This window comes from Capricornis sumatraensis, chromosome 16 (genome assembly GCF_032405125.1).
Source record: "Capricornis sumatraensis isolate serow.1 chromosome 16, serow.2, whole genome shotgun sequence".
In the NCBI taxonomy this organism is placed as follows: domain Eukaryota; kingdom Metazoa; phylum Chordata; class Mammalia; order Artiodactyla; family Bovidae; genus Capricornis; species Capricornis sumatraensis.
In genome coordinates, this window is record NC_091084.1 from 641678 (window position 1) to 661295 (window position 19618).

The following is a 19618-nucleotide window of genomic DNA, read 5'->3' on the forward strand; positions in this document are numbered from 1 at the left end:
AGAGATTAGAAATGGTTAGTGCAGTAGGAAGATTAGTGAAGAAAAGGAGGCTGAATAACTTAGATTACATGGAATAGCATCCATGCTCCAGATGGGAATTCAGCCAGAAAAATGGGAGCAAGAAAGAAGTGACATGGGGGAATCAGTCTTTCCGGAAACTGATCCGATTTCTTTATTTTTGGGTTTGCTTATATACCTTTTGTTACACATAGGGATGAATACAGAGTCACGTGGGGGTCAGCAGTCCTGACCTTTATCAAAATCAGGTGCTTCACATAAATGTATAAAAAATGTCTTAGGGATACTACATCATCTTCTGGCCATGAGTGAGACCTGCTGACATTTTATGATCCTTTCTTTCTGATAACCAAAAAACTTATTTTTTCCAAGTGTGTTTTTTCTCAAACCAGGCACCACCCTCCAAATAAAGCTGCATTCCTATAGGGTGTGGGTGTAGTGAGTTACAATCAAGAAAGGAATTTACTTAACCCAAGGTTAACAGGATTCATCTTAAAGGTTAATACTTATTTCTCCTATATGTTAGTTATATTCATTAGAAGGGTAGGGAACATGGAGATTTAGCAGCAAACATCAGCCCAACAAATGAAAATCCTTTCACCAATGCTCCCCTTAAGATCTATTTAGTCTTAAGATATGATAAAGTTACATTCTTACATAGCAAGGATACAGTGATTTGTAGCAAAGTCCAGTGGTCTATTACAAAAGAGAAAATCCATTAGCTAAAAAGTCTAGTATTGCTAACATCAAAAACGACTGTATTTCCTTTTCTATATTCCAAATACATTGATTAATATATTCCCAAGTGCCTAAGGATATGGAGGCCTGGCGGCAATCATTGACTCAACAAGAAGAAAAAGCCCTATGCTAATTAAGACTCTCCAAAACTCTGTGCTGTTTATGGTTAAGAGGTAGTAAACAATCATGTGGCAGGAGTATGGATAATCCTGTCACACAAGCTAGTCTGTCAGCAGAGAGGTTTGACCTGAGACATCCTTGTCCCACCCAGAGCAGGGAATTAGCAGCAATTATTGACACAACAAATGAAAAAACCCTTCACCAATATAATTCCTAACCAACCCATTATACTAATAATTTCTAACTCCCCAAAATAATTTGCCTTTAGTAAGTCTAAAACATCTCGTGCCTCTCAGATTGGGAGGCTGTAAATCACATGTGGCTGGACTAACCTAAACAGGTGGGCTAGATAACCTTCAGAGCAGTCCGGAAGCTGAAACACTCTTGTCACGCCCAAGAATTTTTATTGCCTTGGAGCTGCAGGTTTACTCCTTCTCCGAGAGAAACGGTTATTGGGGAGAGCCCCCTGTAAAGTCAGAGGTGTAGGTGAGAGCATAAAACAGAGTCTGGTTTTGGGGTAGATGCTCAGGAACAGGGGGTTTCCTGAGGCTTGATCACGCCTTTGCATATGCCAAGCCTTCTTCCTCATGACCTTTGCCATGGGCGGAGTTCCTCACGCTGGCCCCCGACACCCTATCCACATCCTAAACCTAACCCACATCATAGTCACGCCCTCAACCCTATACTTACCCTTGAAGCACGTACCCACCTCATCTTCATTTTTGACACTTCCCATGCATAACAAAAGACAAGGTCGTAATGTTTCAAACATGGATCCAAGACCCATTATCCACATAAAAAGAATATACATACTCTGATCACATCATTTAAATCTCTTGCATCACCAAAATACCTCTCCACCACGTATCCAATCGCCATTGATGGATCACATCTATCTCATACATTTCATAACTTAGCAATCAAATACGCAGCAGTAATCTGGGTAATTATATACACAAGATATATTTATACCATAAATATTTCAACACATTCCACTTTCTACGATGAATTCAATCTTCACAAAAGTAGGATGAACAGCACCTGTTTCCACTAGGATCCATATCATTGCACAAAGTGACAGTGAGCGTGAAAATCTTAATGATGACCACCAGTAAGAAGGTCAGCACGGTTGATATCACAGATTTTTCAGTGTTCCAATACAAGTTCTACCCAAATCCATAAGGAGAGACGTACGCATAGGAAACTACACATTGAAAGCAAGTCTATTGAGATAAATATTGGACATCAATTGTGTGAATCTTTAAGGCATAACTGCAGACATTCTTCAGACATTCTTCAAATTCATAAAATGACAACAAAGTATGGCTATGTACAATCCATTCGGTTTTATAAACCACTCATGAATAACCTCACAAGCCATTGAAAACCAGATGACAATTTCAAATAGCTTTGATCTACAAACAAGGCTGTAAGACAGAAAGTCAAAATCGAAATACATGAAGTAAATCCTCAATAGACAGGAAAACATCCCATGGTAGTGAAGTCAATTAACATTAGTTATTAGGGCTTTCATGCACAGACTCATTTCCGATCGATGTGATCTCAATTCATATTTGGCAAAATATACGAAAGCTGATCTTAACAGTCATATTATTTTTCTTTGTACCCCTAAAAAGAAAAATGAACATGAAACACTAAATTAAACTTGGAGACTCACATTTCCCAATCAGTATACAAAGCAACGGCATGTCAAACTTTCTAATTCACATATGCATTTAAATGAAATTGGATGAAATACCCCTAAATTAACACATACTTCTATGCCCAATGTTTCACAAGGCAGAAAACACTCAATGAATGAAACTGAGAGGGTAACAGCCAGGAAGGCCAGGGGTCTCCAAAGGGAGGAAACGGGGTGCAAGTGTCAGACAGTTGTTATCTGTCACTTCCCAGGCAGGAGGAAACAAGCTGTTCTCTTTCTTCCCCTTCTCGATACAAATTTAAAAAGAGGTTTTCTCTTACAATTCTGTGTTGCTATAATGACACCTGGTTCCACCTGAACTTCACTTTTCTCATACTTTGAGCTGACCAAGGCATTTTTCTTATGGAAAGGTTTGCCTTAAGCTATGTGAATGTACTATGTATTTACCCTAGACTCTATCTTCAAGGAGGTTCTGCCTAAAGGCTCAGAACTGACTTGACAAACCAATTAGCTTTACTCATACATGGTTCTCCTGATCTATGTGAATGAAGCTATCTATTTGCTCATATCAATCATTTTATGGCCCAGGATGACTGACCTGGTGCCACGGTCGTCTCCATATATCTTGTGGGTGAGGGGTCTGCTGCCATTCCTTTCTCTAATGAGTAGACTGCTAGTAGCTAGATAACATGCAGCTAAAGATGAGTAGGGGGCACTCTTTCTGCCCCCTTCTGATGTCTATGTCAGAAGCTTTCTCTCTTTTATACTTTCATAAAACGTTGCGACACAAAAGCTCTGAGTGATCAAGCCTCATCACTGGCCCCGGGTTGAATTCTTCCTCTAAGGAGCCCAAGAATTCAAGCATCTTTCCCGGTTAGACAACAACCTTTAAAAACAATGGTCTTTTCAAAAAAAAATGATGATAAGTGATGAGTATGCAGATGTCTACGAATGAAATGGGACCCATATGTCAAACCACATAAAAATATATCTTCCCTCAACATACATATAACACAATCAGGCCTTCATATGCATCGATTCGCCAACTATCAACTCATACAAATATGGATGTAAAATATCACAATACATTCCAAAGTTGAAAAGTGATGGATATTGACTTTCGCCCGCTGGTGATTCTTTTTATGTCATCTCCATTATATTAGCTATGACAATGAAGCATGTGCTGTGCTAAGTCACTTACATTGTGTCCAACTCTTTGGGATCATATGGACTAGGCCCCACCAGGCTCCTCTCTCCATGAGATTCTCTAGGCAAGGATACTGGAGTGGGTTGCCATGCTCTCCCTCAGGAGATCTTCCTGCCCCAGGGATCGAATCCATATCTCCTATGTCTCCTGCATGGGTATGTTCCGCATGTTCTTTACCACTAGAACCACCTGGGAAGCCCCAAGACACATGAACATCAGTGGATTTGGGGATCCACGGGCCATATACAGAACCATTCCTCCAACAAAACTGAAGAATGACTTTAAAATCTCAAACAAAACATGAGTGTATGTGTTCACAAACTTCACGGAGCAAGGGTTTCTTCGATCTGAAAACTGGCATCGATGAAGGATTGTGTGAAGAATGCTTCCAAGTCTATTTGGCAAACACAACCTAAGTTGGCTATATTTAGTCCTCAGATGAATGGAATGTCATGAGTACTGGTCGTTTCAAATAAGTAGCATGTGAAGCTGTTTACACTTATTGGGATGCGTGGTAGGCCACATTCACACATTTCAGTAGCATTGGTGCCAAAACGATACATTTCTCAGGGGAAGCTTCTACATGGACTCTTGGGATCAGAGCTCTAACTCATACACACATGCTTTTCCTTTTAAAATGATCCTGCATGATACGCAAACAAAACACTGGATGAACACCTAGACGGTGAGCTCTGTACTAAATGATTTTAAAGCCAGTAGATGGAATGAGCTCATGAGGAAGACTACAAACGAGTCATCTTCTTCAACTTGGTCAAACTGCTCATAGTCATACAGGTGAATGAAAAGTTGAGCCTGTTGTCATTCAATCTGTTTAAAAGAAATAGAATAATACAACAAATTAGTAAATCTTATTTTCTTAATAAACATTGTATGATTTCTGCACAGCTTTGTTACTGGCATGAATAGAATATCTACAATAATAATTTGTCACAGTGAAATGGATTCACATTCGCTATCGAGTCACATCTATAATTGATGCCATAGCTGTTTGATACTATTGCTTGAATGAATGCAACTTATGTGACTTCACAAACTACAAACACGACTAACATAATAGCTATTATAAAACCTTGAGTGACATGAGCGTGAAGACGTAGTAGAGTTGCTCTCAAGAATAACGATACTATTATTCACTGCAGCCATAGTACTGGAATCTGTACATTCACACCCCTGCAAAAGAGACGGAAAGGATAGAATAATAATAAAGGAACTTCATAACTATATTCCTACTGTAAACATTCACCACGACGTTTTCTTTTAAACTGACTCTCATATTTGGTCCACTGTAACCTCTTCTGTGTTCATTTTATGCTAAACTTATTGCTAACAGTAAAATTACCATATGAGCTCTAATTAATTTTTTTTTACTTGCAAAGCTAGTGATAGAACCAAAGGCCAATATCTACATCAAACAGGAGGAACGGAATGGAAACTGTAAACAATTTTATGGAATAACATTTCCGTGCTCCTACTCAGTCAAACAGACATTCAAAAGGATGTGATTTTTCTGACAGTTTATTTCGGAAACTTGGAAGTGGATGACTGCAAACAATAAAACGAATAATATATTGATACATAATATTAATAATATACACTGGGTCATTCTTTTTTCTGTTCTGCCACAGCTAACTGACTGGAAGTCAGTTGTCGTAACTACTACTAACATAAGACCCTCACCGATAAGTGAAGATATATAGGAAAATCCATAATAGATCCAAAACCCATCAAAGATAGAATGGTAATAAAAAATACAGTGACAGTTTAGTTGGTATAAGAAACAGGATGATTATGAAAGCAAAGCCAACAATCATGGATAGGCCATGGAAGCCCGTGGCTGTCACGAGTGTTGACTTGGATCCTTCATCTCAGGTTGTTAAAAGTGCATGGTAAAATCCAGAGGTTTGCAGCAGTGGTAACCTCCTGAACAGACTGAAATAAACAGGGTTTCCAGAATATCCTGACGATTTCCATCTACTAGGCTGTGGTGAGCTCAAGCAATACATACTCCAGAGGACAGAAGACAGACAGGTTGGGAACACGTCTACTGCACTTAGGGAGAAAGGGAATGTTGCTACTCAGCCTAGTCCAAGTGTAGAAGCAACACCTCGGTGATTCGACCTTTAAAGACTCGATACATATGAGAACGACTGGTATGAAGAAACCTTCAGAAGTGCCTTCTCAGACCTCCTCCCATCATAAGCACAAGCATAATGAAAACACTGAGTTTTCATGGTCTCACGCAAAATTAGACTCACTTATGACTTTGCTTTGAGAAGAGTTGAACTACTCATTGTTAAAGAGAAATGATCCTTTCTTCTCTGAAGATCTGTGAATCATTCATAGGGTGTGGTGAATAAACTACTTAAGGATCTAATACATAAAAATGCAATAGGCTAAGCACAGAGATGTTTTTCTCCCTTTCTCAAAGGACGGAACATTTTGTATTTGCACTGATTTTATGTCTTGACTTCATGTACAATTATACAGTGATTTTTTTAGTTGACATACAATAGGACTAAAAATATTGATATAATACTAATAACTCATGTTGGTATGTGTGGTTGTCACATAGGATTCACAGGAGATTTAAATTCACAGTTGTCAATGTAAAGGATGAATGCTATTTAGCTTCTTCGTGAATCTAGACCACGAATGAAGAGTTTTCCTCAACATATTTCACTGAGGGAAATACAAGGATGATAGGCATAATACTATGCTTCGACTCATGGATATCTAAGCATTGCTCACAATACAGATCTGATTTTCGAAATCAGGGTTCTTTCAGTGTCCTTGAACAGCATTTGTTTTTATGTATACAGAAGAAAAAAACTCCTGAGTATCAAACTTGTTCACATAAAACATGTGTATGAATTGTTACCTTCCTGAAACAGGGATCAAACCCACATCACTTCCACCTCCTGCACTGGTAGGCAGATTATTTATTTATCAACTGCGCCACCTGGGAATCGACATACATTTCAAGGACCACTGCCATCAGCTTCTACTGTTCATGACCAAAGTAGGAGAAACAACATTGGAAGAAGTACTCAAAAGGGTACTCATAGGAAGTACTCATAAGTCAAGGAACTGTTATACGGGGTACTCTCGTTATTACTCGGACAAGTCAGTTCCTCCGATGATGATGGGTATAACTGAAAAATTACTACAAATGCATGGGATGCGATGTCTACATGATAAATGTGTTCCTCTTACACTATTGCTTCAGGGATGCCTACTCCAGCATGAAGGACTGCACTTCAAGGGACGCCTGCTATTCCAGCTCAAGCAACAGATAGTGAAGTGCAGATCATTGTCCTTTGTTGAAAATAATCAGCAGTTTGTCAACATAGGGAACATGCCGGAGGAACCCTCGGGATGGAACTCTGAAAACAGGTTGGGCCCTCTTTTTGCCAAGCCCTGCGATAAAATACAAATCAGAAAAAGAAAAATAGCATCGGTTTGGTCAGGACTTCCTCATCTTTTCTTTCTCGGTAGCAGGAAGCAGACATTGAGGCCAGAGGACGACAGGGTTTCATTGTGAACTAACGTTGGGTGGGGTGGAAGCTCATCTCTCTAGTAAGAATGTGGCTCAATAAAACGGAATTTCATTCGCTTCATGGACATAGAGTTCTACAATCCTTCATTAAGGAATTCAATGAGTTATATTTCCTTCTACCTTCACAATCTCTTGGTTTACAAGAATGTCAATTGCTAGTCCAGCACTTATACGATGAGCGTTACAGGTAGTATTAGTGTATAAACGAGGAGGAGCAATGGCAGGAAGTTTACTTATTCTCTGTTTGAATTCTTGATTTTTTATATAATTTTTTATAACATCCTTACAGATGTGGATATTTTAGTGACATGTATAAATACACGTTGAGTAGTGCTATGATAACTCATAGTGTTGGCACAATAAATATCATGCTTACTATGTGCTTTTCATATATTCCTTTTGAGATTCTCTTCCATGATACATTATCAAAAGATATTTAATAGTTTCCTAAACTGTACAGTAGGTCCTTGTGGCTTCTTTTATATATAGGAATGTATTTGTTAATAATTCAAACAAAAACTGGTACACAGATATTCACAGTGACATTCACAATAGCTCAAAGGTAGAACTCATTCAAGTGTCCGTTGGTGGGAGACTGAATATGCCACACAAGGTATATTCAGAAGCTTGAACGGTATTCCACCATACAAAAAAGTACATGAAATGGTGCTGCCACTCTGCAAGACATTACAGAAATGACTCCAAAAGGAACACATGGAATAAATACATAGTTTGATTCCAATTCATGCTATGTACCCAAAAGGATTGGGAAAGGGGGCTGAAAAAATGGATACTTCTTCAGTCATACTGACAACAGCATGATTCACACTGGCAAACAAACAGAAGTAATCTAAGTGTCCATGGCAACCAATTCCATAAACAAACTGTGGTATACCCACAATGGAATCTGATTCGGCCCTTCAAAGTCAGTAATTCTGACAATGCGACAATGTGGACAAACCTTATGGTCATTAGATTCAGTGAAATAAACCAGACCAAGAAAAAGACAAACGTTCTGTGATTCCACTCATATGAGATATCCAAACGAGTCAAATCTGTCAGAAATAGCAGAAAGTGATTCCGACCGATCAAAGAGAGTTCATGTTTCATGGACCTCAGTTTCCCTTGGAAAAACTGACTTCCCGTGATATCTCCAAAACCAATTAGACAAATAACTGGAAGCTATATCCAGTCAAATGAACGTAGACGTAATGTTACAGTGTACACCAAACTCACTCAAACTTCTCAACAGACAAAAGGCAAAACTGTATCTATGGTACTTCAGCTTAGCTTAAAACTGTATCTACAGTACCTCACTTCTGCTTTTAAAATGTAATAACAGCAACAACACACTAAAGTCTATCCAAAAAAGGATATAAAACATATATCACCTCAACTTTAAACCATTAGAAATTTAAACTGTGAAAAACCTTATTCACAAAACTTAAACACAAGCCACAGGAAAATATATTGATAAAATACATATCTGATAAAGGATTGTACTCTAAATATACCAAAAAATCTAGAACAATCTGGTAAACAATGTATACACCTAAACACCTGGCCTACAGAAATATCAAGATAGTAAATAAGCCTATCAAAAAGACTCAAAATCACATATCATGAGGAAATGACAAACTAAAATAACAGGGAGGTAGCACTGCACACCTATTAGATCCAGTAAACTCAAAAAAGGGGGTAGGGCACAGCTTCTCCGGCGGCTCAGTGGTGAAGAATCTGCCTGACAATGCAAGACACGCTAGTTCGATCCCTTACCCCAGAAGATCCCACATGCCACAGAGAAACATAGCTGGATTTTTCCACAGCTAAACAAGGCTCACCTGTGATCTGAATACTACATGTCTAGCACTTACTAAACAGCTTTGAAAACATGTCCAGAAAAAAAGTATCACATGATTATATACAACATCTCTACTTGTAATAACTAAACACTTTCAAAGATCAGGATGTCTTCAGTAGATGACAGTGTAAACAAATGGGGATACATCCGAAGTGAAGGGGAGCAAATGCTACCACAAAATATACCACCTCAGCATGAGAATTAGTTGGACCCAATTAACTTTTATTGTTTAGAGGACACATGATCGTCTCTGAAACCCAAGTTCAAGACAGCTCTTCTGCGAGTCACATTTACCACAGAAATCTCATTTCAAAGGAATCCTCTCTATATGCCAGATAGAAGGATGAGACACAGTCTTTTGAAACTCTTTTTTCTTTTCTATCCATAGGGAAAGCTAAGCCATAAATCTGCACAACAACCATACCCTTCCTTTCCTTTGGTTGTATTTTTTAAATATTTGTTTCTTTTTTAATTTGCCTGCACCAGGTCAACCTTCATTGAGGCAAGCCAGATATTTAGCTACAGCATGCAAATTCTCCACTGTGGCATGGGAGATCTAGTTCTTGGATCAGGGAATGAACCTGGGCCTCCTTCTTTGGGAGTGTCCAGTCTCAGCCACTGGACCACCAGGAAGTGCCTGTTTTGTTTTTAGATGAAGGTGGAATCTAAGGTGATATCTTGGGCCATTTCAGTCACTGACTCAGTTTCCTGAGTTTCTCCAAAGCACGCAAAAGGTGCACATTATTAAACTGGTTTGCAAAACAAGAAAAGGTTGTCTGCTACAACACTGTATGCTTACAAATATCTAAACGGTAAATGGCATATTATTTATTTTTAATTACTATGGGGGGAGAAAGAATGCAGGATTCATACATGTTACAACAGGAAGAAATATTAAAACCATCTTCAGTGAAAAAAAATCCATATAGGAAAGGCCACCCAGAACCCTTATTCACCATGTCTGCTTTCAATCCATCAAGTTTGTCCAAATAACTGAAAATCTCGGTAACACTCTAAATAACGAAAAAAGGATGAAGATGGAAACAAAAGATATACTCATACACTTGAACAATTGCTAAAAGTGGAAGCGGGGCTGTGGATTACATTATAATGTAGATACCATATGATTTCCTGATTTTGGAGATTATGTGCTGGTTCTGCAGAAGGTACCCATTTTGGATAAAAGACAGAGAGTATTTTAGATGATGTGGCAAATGCTAGCACTTGTTCCCATTGCTAGGCATTTTCTGTACATTTTAAATGACTGGAAAGTATACTAGGTTTCAAAACAACCATGCCAATACCACAAAAGACATTTAGAGTAGACAGGCAGGAAACTTTCTTACACAGGCCAAGACTTACCCAGACGAAGTTCAAGGGAAGCTGCGATGCTCACTGCCCTTGAAGGAGTCCACGTGGAATGAAGAAGTACTGTGGGAAGTCTATTAGTAACCACCATGTCTTGGGTCCTCTGGATGACCTACTGCAGGAGAAACAGATTTGACAGATAAAATGTTCCACATAACTTCATAAAAAGTTGTTAGACTACATTCAGTAAAGCTGAATCATTTCGGATCAATTTACAATCCTATAAAATACTACCATTTACAGTCCAAAAATCACTTGCATTTCTATACACTAATAACAATCAGAAAAAAAAATTAAGAAAATCCCACTTAAATAAAACATCTAGCAACAAACTTAATCAAGAACATGAAAGACCAGTAGTCAGAAAACTAGAAAGCACTCATAAAGAAACCAAAGAAAACACAAATACACAGAAAATTATCCCACGCTCATGCACTGGAACAATGAGGAATTAAAAGGTCCATTCCAACCAAAGTCATCAACAAATACAGTGACTGCAATCACAAAATAATATTCGATGGCATTTTTCACAGAAATAGAAATAGTCCTAATATTAGACTGCTAATGTTGAAAAGGACCTTAAATGGCCAAAAAGACTCTGAGAAAGAGGAACACAGCTGGAGGCATCTTCCTATCCCTCTTCAAACTACATCACGGAGCTGGAGTGACCACCACAGTGAGGAACTGGCAGGAACACAGACACATGGACTCCAGGAGAGAAGAGAGAGCCCAGAAACGAACCCACGTGTACATGGTCAATTCCTGAAAATCAAACCAGGAACGAGCAAAGAGGAAAGGATAGTCTTCTCAAGAAACAGTGACAGGAAAACGGCCACCTACACGGAAGAACATCAGTGTTCATCCTCTACATCATCTAACGCAAATCTAACTAAAAACCCACCGTTTTGCACACGGAGCTCTTTCCCCCTGAGTCCTCTGAGATGGACCTCCAGTCAGCCCTCAGCTGGACACAGGAAACGTCTACTCGGTCCTCATTTTTCGCTCTGGCAGCGCCTCCCTGCTGGTGGGCACTGAGGCAACCCTGCTCCTCTCAGCCTGGATGCAGCCCTGTTATCCAGAAGCCTGAGCCCTGATGGTCCTGAGGAGACAAAGCTCCCGCCAGCTGCTCACGGAGCAGAGTCTAAAGGCAAAGCGTCCTGTGCCCGCGGGTCAGAAGGGGGTTTGGCGCCCCCTGCGGGCCACAAGAGAAGAGCGGGCAGCCCGGCGCTCACAGACCTCAGAGGGCTCACCCAGAAGCAGCTCTGCTGCGAGCACTCAGACTGGAAGCCCAAACTGAAATGGAGCAGAATAGCCCCATGACCCTCCGCAAAACATGGCTAAGGAACAATCAGAGCCTGTATGGAATGCAGCCATAAAAAGGAACACATTTGAGTCTGTTCTAATAAAGGGGAGGGAGTCAGTCAAAGAGAGAAAAACATGGAATCTAGAAGGATGGTACTGACGAGTCTGTTCACAGAGCAGCAATGGAGATCCAGACATGGAGAACAGATTTACAGACGAGGGTGGGGAACAAGAAGGAGAGGGTGAGATGAATGGGGAGCGCAGCATGGATGCAGGTACACCAACATTTGTAAATAGACAACCAATGGGAATTTGCTGTATGATTCAGGGAACTCAAACTGGGGCTCTGTAGTGACCTAGAGAGGTGGGAATGGGTGTGAAGTGGGAGGGAGATTCAAGAGCAAGAGGACATAGGTACACCTAATGTGGATGCATGACAAATCAAACCAATATTGTAAAGCAATGATCAATCAACTAAAAAGTAATAACTCTTTAAAAAAATATGAACATAAACACAAACTTTGCAACAAGGTAACTCCATTTTAAAAACTATAGAAATTTTAGAAAACTACAAAAGTTCTACATGAACTTTGGTCTGGTGATCAGGTCTAACATACACACAAAAAGGCAACTTACCAAATTATGAATATAAATTATTTAAAACATTGCCTTTTATCATTTCATACATTTACCCTGTGGAGGACCTTACTCGAGAGAACCAAAAACAAACGGTTAAATGAACCACGGACCACCCACCCTGGCCAGGCGACAGAGAAAAGAAAACACTTGCAGGAGTCATCTTACAACAGGAGGTCCTGGGAAGGAACAAGGAACGAACAAGCTACCACCAAGCAGAATTCTGGAGAGGTCAGGTGATGGGAGGCTCCAGTTCAGAGGTCCTACCAACCTCCCAGGATCCACTTCGCTGGAATCCATCTCGGCTGAGTGGTGGGTGTGCCCCCAAGAAGGATCCCAATTCAGAATGCCTGGCAAGAGACAAACCAGAAATGAACCCAATGACCATAAAACCTGAGACTGTGAGCCACGTGACAGAGTGGTTCTCTCCGTTTCCCTCACCCTCCTGCCCTGCACCCCGGCAGCCCTTCCCAATAAAGCCTCTCGCTTGGACAGCACTCCTCTCCTCAGACAACTCATTGCCCAGTGTCAGACAAGAACTCACTCTCAAGCCCTGGAAGGGATCCCCCTTCCTTCATCAAAAGCAATATCCAGGAGAAAATATCTTCAAAACGCTATCTTGTAGAGAAGGAAATGGCAATGGCAGCCGCTCCAGTACCATTGCCTGGAGAATCCCATGGACAGAGGAGCCTGGTAGGCTGCAACCCCGGGGTCACTAAGAGTCGGACACGACTTCACTGAGTGACTTCACTTTCACTTTTCACTTTCCTGCACTGGAGAAGGACATGGCAGCCCACTCCAGGGTTCTGGCCTGGAGAATCCCGGGGACAGAGGAGCCTGGTAGGCTGCTGTCTATGGGGTCACGCACAGTCAGGCACGACTGAAGCGACACAGCAGCAGCAGCAGAGAAGGAAATGGCACCACCTGCAGTACTCTGGTCTCAGAAATTCCAGGGACAGAGGAGCTTGGTGGGTACAGTCCAAAAGCAGGGCATTTCTGATGGCAGGAAACAGTCCCAGGGAAGCTGAGGTGCTCACCAAAGGCCCCAGAGCTTTGGATAGCACACCAGAGCTGTGGCTGAGGATTCCCAGCTGCCATGCCTCTTGATCCTGGCCTCCTTCACTAGATACATGTGTGGAAAATGAGAATCTAAAATATGCCCTGGTGGTTCCATAGTAAAGAATCCACCTGCCAGTGCTGGAGATGCATGTGCGATCCCTAGGATGGGAAGATCCCACATCCAATGGAGTCTGTGTGCCACAACTGCCGAGCCTGTGCTCTAGATCCTGGAAGCCACGATGCTGAGTTCACATGCTGCGGCCACTGAAGCCCGTGAGCCTGTGCCCCTCAACAAGAGGAGACACTGCAGTGAGAAGCCTGCAAACCACTAGTTATGGCCCATGCTCACCAAAACTAGAGAAAAGCCCACACACAAAGATGCAACACAGCCAACAATAAATAAAACTCTTTTCCTAAAAAAAGGCATATCTGACAAAGAAACTGTACTCGAATTGTCCAAGAACACTAGAGCAAACAAGCCCATTCATAATTGGTAGCGACTGAAATAGACACCTGGCCACTGAGGGTATACAGATAGTAAACTATCATACAAAAACATCCTCAAGATACTGGTGCCATGCACGCAGAGCCCCCTTTGAAAGACAATCTGACAGTTTTTTTTCAGTAACCACGTGGGACAAGCACTGAATTCTGTGTATGACAAGCGGTGGAAGCCAGGTATCTTACCATTGGAATGCAAAGTTACAGATAAACAAAAGGAAACGTTACAATGTCCATGTCGTGGTGGATCGGGCTGGAGACATCATCACAAATTACCTTTAACTGAATATGTTCAAAGGTGAGCTGGAATACATGTATATATATATCCATGTATTGTCAGCTGAGCATATTGAGCTCCTACATGTATGTTTTAAATATCATTCTCTAATAAAAGGGAACAGAAAACATCTCCGATGGCCCGGTGGTAAAGAATCTGCCTACCGATGCAGGGAACACGGGTTCAATCCCTGTGTAGAAGATTCCACACGCCCACGGACAACGAAGCCTTTGAACAACTCTTGAAGTTTGCATGCTCCAGAGCCCAAGTTCTGCAAACAGAGAAAGCACTGCAATGAGAAGCCATGGCACAGCAACTAGAGGGTTGCCTCTGCTCACTACAACTAGACAAACTAGCAATAAAGACCCAGCACAGTCAAAAATAATGTAATGTTAAAAAAAGGGACAGTTCTTTGAAGAAATGACTGAGACTAGGGGTGAGACTGTAAAAATATGAGCCAGGGTCATCTTAAATTATGAGAAATTAAAGAAATTAAAGACAACTATCAAGCTGTCCAAACTGATAAAAATGAACGATGACACAGTGTTATCTGTATACACCAGCAAATAACAATCTGAAAAGGAAGTTAAACAAACAATTCCCTTTCAATCATGTCAACATTAATAAAAGACTTTGCTATGGACAGAATGAGGATGACAAGACTGGCACACTGCAAATGATACATGATTGCTGAAAAATACCCTAAAGACATGGACAGATACTCCATAGCGATGAGAAGACTTCAGTTGGCAATACCGTGGAATGCATCTTCAATCTGAAATGAAGATTCAATATGAATTACAAAAGGCTGAAAGGTGGTTGCTAAACCACAAAAGATGCCAGCATTCTTGGCCTCCAGAGGAGAATTCCATCCAGGGCAAGTGACGAAGCTTGATGGCTCAGAGGTTTTCTGTTATAAAGTTTTATTAAAGTATAAAAGAGATCGAGAGAGCTGCTGACGTAGACATTAAAAGGGGGAAGAAAGAGGACCCCCTGCTAGTCTTTAGCCAGATGTTATACAGCCACTAGCATGAAAGAAAAGACAATGTCTCAGAGAATGGCACCAGGCCCCTCACCCACAGCATGCATTGAGATAACACTGGCAGCAGATGAGTCGTCCCAGGCCATAAAATGATGGACATGAATCTTGAAGAAAGGCAGATTTCCAAGCAAATATATAGTTTCATTCACATAGATTAAGAGAACAAGGTATGAGTAAACATACTGGTTTGTCAAGTCGTTTCTGAGCCTTTAGGGGGAACTGACCTGAAGACAGAGCCTTGGGTAAATAGTACATTAACATAACTTAAGACAAACATTTCCATACCTTAAGACAAACATTTCCATAAGAAAAAGGCATTGCTTAGTTCAAGGTTTGAGAAAAGTTAAATTCAGGTGGAGCCAGGAGTTGTCATGGCAACACAGAATTTTCCGAGAAACCTCCTTTTACATTTGTATCAAGATGGAGAAAAAAAAATGCAACACTGTTTTGTCTCCTCCTGCCTCTTAAGAGAGAGAAAAAAACGTCTGACACTTGCAGTCTATTTTCTCTGTCTGGAGACCCCTGGCCTTCCTGCCTGGTATCCGCTCCAGGCCTTTAGGAAGCAATACACTAAGCTGCTTGGGAAAACCGCGCGGGTCTGAGCTTTATGCAAAGGGGTAAAGCGGTAAAACCGTTGGCCCCAAAGGCGAGGCTTTTCTGCGACCGCCATGTTAGTCGGCTCCGAGACTGCAAACAAAGAGGGCAGAATACATGGTTCCCTGCTCCGCCGAGTCCGAGTTCCCTTACCTGTGGTCCACAGCCCTCCGCTCTGCTCGCTGGCTGCCGATCGACGGGGACCCAGGAGCCCACGAAACGAGCATTCCCAGCTGCGATGGCGAGCCCTGAGAGCACAACCGGGAAGCCCTGGCCCCGACGCGCCGCCATGGTCATCCCGCCCCAGACCCGCTCACGTGAGCCGCGCTCCTGACCAGCCGCCCAGGTTCGCCCCGCCCCCGACGCGCGCACGGGGCGCCCCGCCCCCACGCCCCCTTCCAGGACGGGCCGGCGGGACCGCGACTGCCTCCAGGTGAAACACAGGACAAGCAAATCCACCCCACCGAGACAATCCAAGCTTTTTCTCAGCTGATCTGTCTATGATTTTGGGATAAAACTATGACTACAGAAAGCAAAGATGACCTAGGACAGCCATGATATTCTACAGAACCAGACCCTGGCGGGCAGAGGCTTGAAGAGGGCCCGGGAGCGCTGTCAGCAACAGGAAACGTCTGTAGCGTAGCGGTTAGGCAGGCTGGGGAGCAGGCAGACTGTGGCCTGTAAATCAGGAATTCAAGTCTCCAACGTTACCCTTTTGCTCTTAGGGGGCGGGGGACCGCAAGAGGCGGGGCTTAGACTAGAAAAGTTTATTTTTATTTTAGAGGTTTATTGTTATGTTTAGGGTTAGGGTTCGGGCAACCCCCCCACTTGTTAGGGTTCAGGTTCGGGTTCGGGGTTAGGGTTAGAATTCGGGGACCCCCCTCTTCTTATAGTTTGGATTTGGGTTAGGGTTCAGGTTCAGAGTTCGGGTTCGGGGAATCCCCTCTCTTCTTAGGGTTTGGATTCGGGTTCGGGTTAGAGTTCAGGGTTCGGGTTTGCAGTACGCGGTTCGTGTTTGGGGTTAGGGCTTCGCGGTTCTAGTTTGGGGTTTGGGGTTCCGATTAGGGGTTCAAGGTCCAGCATAGGGGCTTGGGATTTGGGGTTCGGGTGAGGGGTTCGCGGTTCGGGTTTGGGATTTGAGGATTGGGTTAAGGGTTTGGGGTTTGGGGTTTGGGGATCAGGTTAGGGGTTCTTGGTTTGGGTTAGGGGTTCGCAGTTCGGGTTTGGGGTTTGAGGTTAGGGTTAGGGGTTTGGGGTTTGTGGTTTCGGTTGGGGGTTTGGGATTGGGGTTAAGGGTTTTGGGTTTGGGATTCGGGTTAGGGGTTTGGGGTTTGGGCTTCGCGGTTTGGGTTTGGGGTTTGGGGTTTGGGTTAGGGGTTCGCGGTTAGGGTTTGGGGTTTGGGGTTCGCGGTTTCGGTTTGGGGTTTGGGTTAGGGGTTCGCGGTTAGGGTTTGGGGTTTGGGGTTCGGGTTAGGGGTTCTCAGTTCGGGTTAGGGGTTCGCGGTTTAGGGGTTTGGGGTTTGGAGTTTGGGATTTGGGTCAGGGGTTCGCGATTTGGGGTTCCTGTTATGGGTTTGGGATTTGGGTTCAGGGTTGGGGTTTGGGGGTTTTGGGATTTGGGTTTGGGGTTCGGGGATTGGGGTTGGAGGTTCCGATTAGGGGTTCAGTATGTGAGGTTTGTGTTTCGGGGGTCGAGATTTGAGGTTTGGGGTTTGGGGTTCGGGGGTTTGGGTTCATGGTTGGGGGTTGGGGGTGTGAGGTGCAGTTTAGAGTTTCGCTGTTCGGGTTAGGAGTTAGGGGTTGGCGGTTTGGGGTTTGGCTTAGGGGTTTGGGGTGTGCGGTTTGGGGTTTGAGGTTTGGGGTTCCGGTTAGGGGTTTGGGGTTTGGGGTTCGGGTTAGGGGTTTGGAGTTTGGGTTTGGAGGTTTGGGTTTTGGGGGTTGGGTTTCGGGTTTCAGGGTTCAGTTTCGGTGTTCGCGGTTGGGCTTTGGGGTTCAGGTTAGGGGTTTGCGATTGGGGTTAGGGGTTTGGGTTTGGGTTCGGGGTGTGGGGTGTGGGGTACAGGTTAGGGGTTTTGGTTCAGGGTTTAGGGTTCGGTTTAGGGGTTTGCGGTTCCAGTAAGGGATTAGGGCTGTGCGGTTTGGGTTTGGGTTTAGGTTTGGGGTTCGGGTTAGCGGTTTGGGGTTCGGGGTTTGGGTTCTGGATTTGGGGTTCGGGGTTCGAGTTATGGATCGGGGTTTGGGCTACGTGGATCAGTGTTTGCGGTTTGCGGTATGGGGGTCGGGGTTTGGGTTTGGGGTTTGGGGCTCGGGTTAGGGTTCGGGTTCGGGTTAGGGTTAGGGGTTCACGGTTCGGTTTAGGGGTTTGGGGTTCCCGGTTCGGGGTTTGGGGTTTGCAGTTGGGATAGGGGTTCGGATTCAGGGTATGGGGCTTGGGGTTCGGGTTCCATGTTTGGGGTATGTGGTTCGGGGTTTGGGGTACGTGGTTCATTGTTTGGGGTATGGGGTTCCGGTTAGGGTTTTGCAGTTTGGACTTTGGGGTATGAGTTAGGAGTTTGGGGTCAAGGGTTTAGGTTTTGGGGTTTCGATTCAGTTTAGAGGTTAGCGCTTTGGGTTTGGCATCAGGCTTTGGGGTTTGGGGTTTGGGGCTCAAGGTTCGGGATTCATGGATTGGGGTTCGGTTTAGGGGTTCGCTGATCAGGTTAGGGGTTAGTGATTGGGGTTGGTGTTTTAAGGTAGGGGTTTGCAGTTCAGGTTATGGGTTAGGGGTTTGGTGCTTGGTTTTCGGGTTTGGATTAGGGGTTCAGCTAGGGGTTTGGGTTAGGGGATCCTGATTCAGGTTGGAAGTTCGGTCCTTGGGGTTCGAGATTTGGATTCGGTATAAGGGTTGGGGTACACGGTTTGGTGTTTGGGTTAGGGGTTTGGGGTTCGGAGTTTGGGGTTTCTGGTTCTGACTATGGGCTTGGGGTTTGGGGTATGGGGTTCGGCTGAGGGTTAGAGGTTCGCGCTTTGGGGTTTTGCTTTAGAGAATGGACTTTGGGTTTGGGATTTAGGGGTCGGTGTTTGGGTTCGGGGTTGGGTTAGGGTTCAGGTTCACGGTTTGGAGACTGGAGCTCGGGATTCGGTTTCTGGGTTCGGGATATAGGGTTTTGAAGTCAGGGTGGAGTTCGTGGTTTGGACTCGCGGTTAGGGGATAGTGAGTGACACATGGCCAAGGGATCCAGCAATACGAGCTCTGTCAGAGGGAAGGGAAGGGCAACTGCAGGGCTTCTCCAGCTGTAGCTCGGCCTCCCAGACTCAGCACAGCGCGGAGAGCACAAGATTCCCAGGGCCCCTGGCTGCAGTCTGCAGCCCCACACACCGGGGGCTGAATCCGTGAGCGCCCAGAAGGTGGCTGACAGACGTAGTTTCCCTAGCGCTCTCCTCCCCAGCAGAGACGTGTGCAGGTGGTTGGGGCCTGCCCCTGCGTGTCTGGGCTCCCGTCCACAGCCCCAGCTCAGGGAATCAGGCCCTGAGCCAAGACCTGTAGGAGGCGCAGGGCTACCCCGCCTGGAAGCCTAGTGCACAGCATGCGAGAAGAGAGCCTCCTTGGGAGAAGAGGAGGCAGCTCTGCTGCGTGCGGCTGCAATCACTGCTTGGGCGGAGCCGAGTGCGCCTC